Raw genomic sequence first — 6,359 nt, forward strand, 5'->3', positions numbered from 1 at the left:
TATGTAACTTCGGTGTGTGCAGGTAAATTACCGTTATCCAGCTAGTAATACCTAACAGATTTATGGTTTTATGTTGTGGGGTCTTCATTATTGGAATTTATGCTAAAGTAATGTTGATATTTTTATTTACTATTGTAGTCATCTGTATTAAGGATCATCTTAGCATTTCCTTTTGTCTGCTTTCAACATAGCTATTTCTTTGTAAGTGGAGGTTTCTGTGGTTTAAAAGTTCATAAGGCATATTCCAGTACTTGGACCACATTTTTTTATTAAGCTAAAAGCAACATTAAAGAAATAAAACCCGACAAGTTTCGTAAGTCGTTTGACTTACATCTTCAGGGGTAAAAGGTAACTTAAAGTTTAAAACAAAACAAAAAAAAAAAAAGAGAAATTATTCAAATATAGTTCATACTATACAGTTGTAGCCGTCTGACTGTTCGTAAAATTAAAAAATCAGAATGCAGATTCAAAGCAGTGCTAAGTTGCAACAATGCTGGATGATGCCACGTTCTGTTGTTCACGTTCATAATGTCCGAGGTCTGACTGAGGGATATTTTTTTTATCAAAGCTGACCAAACTTGGTGTAGAATTAAGATTTGGTTTTTATTGCATTGTGTTGGAATTCTAACACACAAACGTGTCTCACATAGAAAAAAAAACTTAAATTTCTGCCAGAGTACGTTGTGGCCGGTGGAAGTGGTATGGAAAGCTAGACCTGATTTGTGTTCTCTTCTGTTTTGCACATCCTTTTGGTGTTCGTTCATGCATATTTCCCCAGATTTTCCTATCTGTCCTACGTAGCAGATGCCGCAAGGACAATAAATTTTATAAACACCTGGTTTGTAAAAGATGATGTGGAGGTTTCGGAGGATATAGAAATCTTGAATTTTTTTCCAGCAGCAGAAAGGCTACTTTGATGTTATGTTTGTTTAGTAATTTAGCCATCTTGTCTGTAACATTCTTGATATATGGAAGTGTGAATAGCGTTTTTGGAATCTTGTTTCCGGAGGTGTGTGGAGGATTTTTTTTTTTTTTTTTTTTGTTAGTCTTGGGTTCATAACCATTTTTTTTTTTTTTTTTTGAGGATCTGCGTTAAATATTCCAAATTATTCATTTCTGTGCTCTCTCTCAGGGTTTTTATTAGACCTATTTTTTGCGAAGGGTGGTGGTTTGACTCCTAATTTAACTCCTAATCCCAAGTATGCAAACTTAATTGTTTGGTTTGGTTAGGTGCAAACTTAATTGTTTATATATATATTAACTTGGTTATCCTAATATATATATATATATATTAGGATGTATATGTGTGTGTGTATAGGTATATATAAATATATGTGTATGTAAAATATACCTACACATTATGGACAAAAACTCAATAACAAAGAGCTGTTACAATAACGCAATACATATTGGAAATGTAAAGTGAATGTCTGCAAGTTAGAAAGAAGATGTAAATATTTAATCCACCCCAAGTGTATAACTGCCGGAATAGAAATGACTGATGTAAAACAATGTATAATATATATATGTATGTATATGAATATATATGGTAAGGATATATTATTAAATGTGCCATTAGCAAAGATTTGTTACAATAACGCAATGTATATTAAAGGTAAAAAAATAATGTCTGCATATTCGAAAGCAGATGTAAATATGTAACCCACCAGCTGTATGGCTGTGGGAATAGAAATGAATGATGTAAAGAGTAAAAATAACATGAAAGAAAATAGTAGAAATATAGAACTAATGTAATTGGTTAGTAACATCCATGAAAATGGATATATCTAAAATATTATGTGTAAAAAAAAAAGAAGAAAAAATGTACTTGCAAACTGATATTGTCAACATATTGGAATAATATGTAAACAACAACAACCATGCTTTGTAAATATTGTACATAGATTGTAAATATTTGTATATAGTTCCGAATGTACATAGCATGTTGATTATACAAATAAACTACGTTGAATACACCAGTTCTCGTCCGACAGCATGATAGAACGACATAACGGTTTTTTTTAGTTCGGTTTACCAAATTAAAAGAACAGAAAAAGTCCACTATATTTGGTCTAAAGTTTTGCCGTGCAAACAAGTTTCCACCAGATACTGGGACTAAAGAAAATAGTCGTAGTATCCAATATGCCACCTCACAGAGTTATGGGCGTTACTCCAAGTGAAGAATCCTCTTCCAATCCATTAAGTCAGACTTCTACAAGAGGCACAACAGAAGTCTTCCAGAGTGGACAGAGATCAAGAAAATAGGATGACCCTATGCTTGCAGCACTCCGGGAACAACTCGCAATTGTTTCCGAAGTCAGAAGCTCTCGTTTTTGTCGAAACACGTACGATGATTACCTCTTGCATAACAGTAATTTAGATGAGCTTACTTTCATGGGCAAGGAAGATGCCTTCCATCCTAATGAAGTGCTCGAAAATTTCCAACCAAGTAAATACGACGAGGCATTGGCGACAGTTAAGGAAGAAGCCAAAAATTCGATAAAACACGACTGCATGGTTCTAGGTTACTGTCGTATAACCGAACCAGACAAGTCGCAGAACCCCCCTCCAGGCTGGGATAAAAACCCGCTAGGTTTCTAAACACCACACTCTGTTAAGCGGTGTCCAAGAGACGTTAGCACGTAATGAAAACGGGGAGTATAATCTTTTTGATGAAAAATTAAAGACTGAAGACGAACCAAAATATGTATACGATACCGGTGCAATTAGTTACTTAGATCACAGCTATTACATAAAGCCTGGTGCAGAAGGAAAGTTGAAGGGTTCATCTGAATAATAACTATTCTTCTGAAACCGGTATCGATTCTGAAGATATGGAAACAGAGGACAAATATCTTGCTCCAGTAGTGCGAAGAGGTAGGGGATGGAGGACCCTCAATTACCACTGGGTCAAGAGCAATCCTGCAAGTTTCCCACTTCAAATTCTTTGTCGACGGCACGTGGACGTCGAAAGACCAAGCGATCATCCCGAAAATCACTAGCAAAGGTTCCTGTAGCCAGAATTAAAAAGGAAGGCACCTGGAGACAGCATCACAACATAATTGAAAAGCAGAGAAGCGACGAACTAAGTAGCCTCGCAAACAATTTGTATACCCTGATCACAGGAAAAAAAATGCAATGTATCGAGACAAGAACTTCTCCATCTATCAGTACAATATATAAACAACCTTAAAAGAGAATCACAAGAATATGAGGAGAGACCAGATAATTTGCAACAACACAACTTAATGTTACGAAGACACCAACAATGGCTTTTGGAGAAAGTCATGATATGCGGCTGATTATTTATTACGTATTTAAATACATGTACATTCTTTTAACTACAGTGTGGTGAGCTGAAGAAAATCATCAAGAAATGCATCCGTTTCAGTTCTGAGTGTCAAATCACGTACACAAGCATTTTGTGTTGCATGAAGATTTTCTTGTAGATGGTTTAGGTAATTTGCTTACAACCACTTAAGAGGAACTGCCATTTGTGTGTGTACATATGGAAATTATATCATTGATATAATATCAAAGCATGAATAACAATTTTCTTAATATTTGAGAAATTTTATCATTAAGTTAATTCACCATTTAAAATTAAAATACCAGTTCTCATCTGATCACCTAAGTTAAGTAGCATTGGGCCCGGTCAGTACTTGGAAGGGTTACCACCTGGGAACACCAGGTGCTGCGGGGTTTTTTCCCTTCCTATTTCCCCGCTGCGTTTAATTTGCTTTCATTTTTCTTTATGTAGCACGGCATTATCATACAAACAACTGAAAATACTCATTTCTTTAATATTAAATCATATTGCAACGCATTAGAAACCTTTCTGCAGATTCTTCAAATGATGTTAAGATGATTGTATAATCCTGGCTGGCCGAGTGGCTAGCGTGTCCGCTCTCCAGTAAAGAGGCTGCAGATTCGAATACCGAATCTGCAGCCTCTTGAAAATGGATGCTTGTGATTGTCTGTGAAAATACTAGTAGTGGGGTAGATGGCGATGGTGTAGATGGTGGTTCGTTGTAGTTAGTGGAGACAGAAAGTTGTAAAGTAAGTGCAATCCTTCGATGAGTCTTTGGACACCCTAGAGGTGTCATGTAATAATAATAATAAAAAGGCGTCCGAGTGCAAATCAAATGTCTCGACGTCCTCGCGTCTGTGCAATGGAAGCGTTCGCCCTCTGAAATCTGCATTCAGAAACATAGGTGTGATAATTTCTCGTGTTGTTTCTTTATATATATAAGTAGGACAGCTGTGGTACTTCAGGAGGAAACTTGGTTTACTTCTGCTTGGATAAAGGATTAACCAAGAATATAATTTCTTCTCAAGTATGATTTACATCGTTTATCGCCTACTCTAGTGTTGGATCGTAGCTTCTGCTCAATCAAGTTTTATCGTCTTACAGCTCTCTCTCTCGTTAGTATTTAATTAGCTGTAGGCTGATATATCAACCGAACATGAAGAAAATTTAAATTATACTGCGCCACTCCGTGTTCTGAATTGGATGACAACTTTGATAAATCAACCCTCAATTGTACCAGGTTATTATAAAGCTGACATTCTCTTTATCATATAGGGTCCCCGCTAAGATTCAAATTATTTTAATGAGCGGTGCAATGAAAAAAATCAGGCAAATACAAGATTCAATTCAAATAAAATTATTTACTGCAGTGTCACATAAATTACATCATAACACAGTATTCCAACAGGGACATTATAATTAAACGAATATAAAGCTCTCATTAAGATACTATTCAGCTGAGCTTAAAATTTATAATTAAAAACTATATTTAACAGATCTTATTCCTCTTGTTACAAAGAACTATCATGACTTCACTCTGACCAAGGTTACATCTCAAAACATTTAAATATCAAATCGGTTCAAGATATCGCCCTTCGATTGGAATAGGCCTAAGTTCGATTCTCGTCGCGACGGGAGGAATCTTTATCTGGTCGATTTCAATCGAAGGTGAGTTAGCCGATCTCATATGGAGGTAGCAGGGTTTTTTCTCCCGGAAACTCGGGTTTTTCATCCCGCATACATACAAATCGGCCCATCAGAACACACGCAATTTACAGACAAAAATTACTAGTTGTGGTGGTGTTGGAAGTGGGCGGTAGATGGCGTTGATGGAGATGATTCGTAGTAGAGGTTAGGTGTAGAGAGAATTGTAGATGTCCTCCCACGATGAGTCTTCGGACTCCTTGGAGGTATCAGGAATAATAATAATAATAATAATAATAAATATTCAGAAAGAATACAACTCGTGAACCATCAGACATTCATTTGTAATTCTCTAAGCTCAGTCAATCAAATTTAGATCTTGTAAGTCCAAGATTCCTAAATTACAACAAACATGATTCTCAATATTTTCGTTCAGTCAATGAACACTTAATACAATAAAATAGCATTTGTCACTTGAAGAGGGAAAAGTCTTAGCACATCATACAATCAATCTTGACTCGCTGAATACAGCAACTAGGCATAAATTCCTTTCGGCAGAATTAATTTTCGTTACTTCACATTAAGTATAGTAAAGGTAATCTTACCAGGATATAGCTTCATCACATCATAAGGAGATCGAACAACAACTTTAAAGTCCTTACTGACTTTTACTTTGTAGTGACATGAACTTAAAAGATTCTTCTATTTCTGCAACTGATTTATAGACTCGGGAGAATATAACCTTTATGCACTTGGTTTAATTTATCTACCCATTTCTTCCTTTTCTTATACGTATTATCCTATGTCCTGCACTATTCCACTGCTAGGCGTTAAGAAGTTTTGGTAGAAATCCAACTCCAAAAAAAAGGTAAGTTAAATTGCAAACGATTCGTAGTAGAGGTTCAGTGTAGTGGTTGAGACAGTTATAGGTGTCCTCCCACGATGTGTCTTCGGACTCCTTCGAGGTATCAGGAATAATAATATTAATAATAATGATTCCAGGTCCTTTCTATTCCGTTTTCAGCACGTCAAAATCCCCCTTCAGTCTCTAGCTACCGTTCTGTATACTCCCCAACTCGTTTCTCCTTTTTACTTTCGTTTTCGTGTCCACTCGTTCCTGTTTCCCGCCAGTAACTGGTTCTCACCAGTTTAGCTCACATCGAACTTGCTTTTCCCTTGGTATATATTAGTTCGTGCTCCAACACGCGCTAGGAGAAATTGCATGATTTGTCACAACAACCAATCAAATGATATCACAAGGAATCTTCTTTCTATGTTCACAAGGCATCTACAGATGCCGTATGGTCACTCCCATGTTCGGTGATGTTCCACAACAGGCCTCGCCATGTAGTCCTGTTGTTTGCTTTTCTGGCTGTCTCAACTCTCTGAAGATCAGTCACTCCAC

This window comes from Typopeltis vanoorti, chromosome 9, assembly GCF_054136105.1.
Source record: "Typopeltis vanoorti isolate ZY-2024b chromosome 9, IOZ_Tvanoo_1.0, whole genome shotgun sequence".
Lineage (NCBI taxonomy): Eukaryota > Metazoa > Arthropoda > Arachnida > Uropygi > Thelyphonidae > Typopeltis > Typopeltis vanoorti.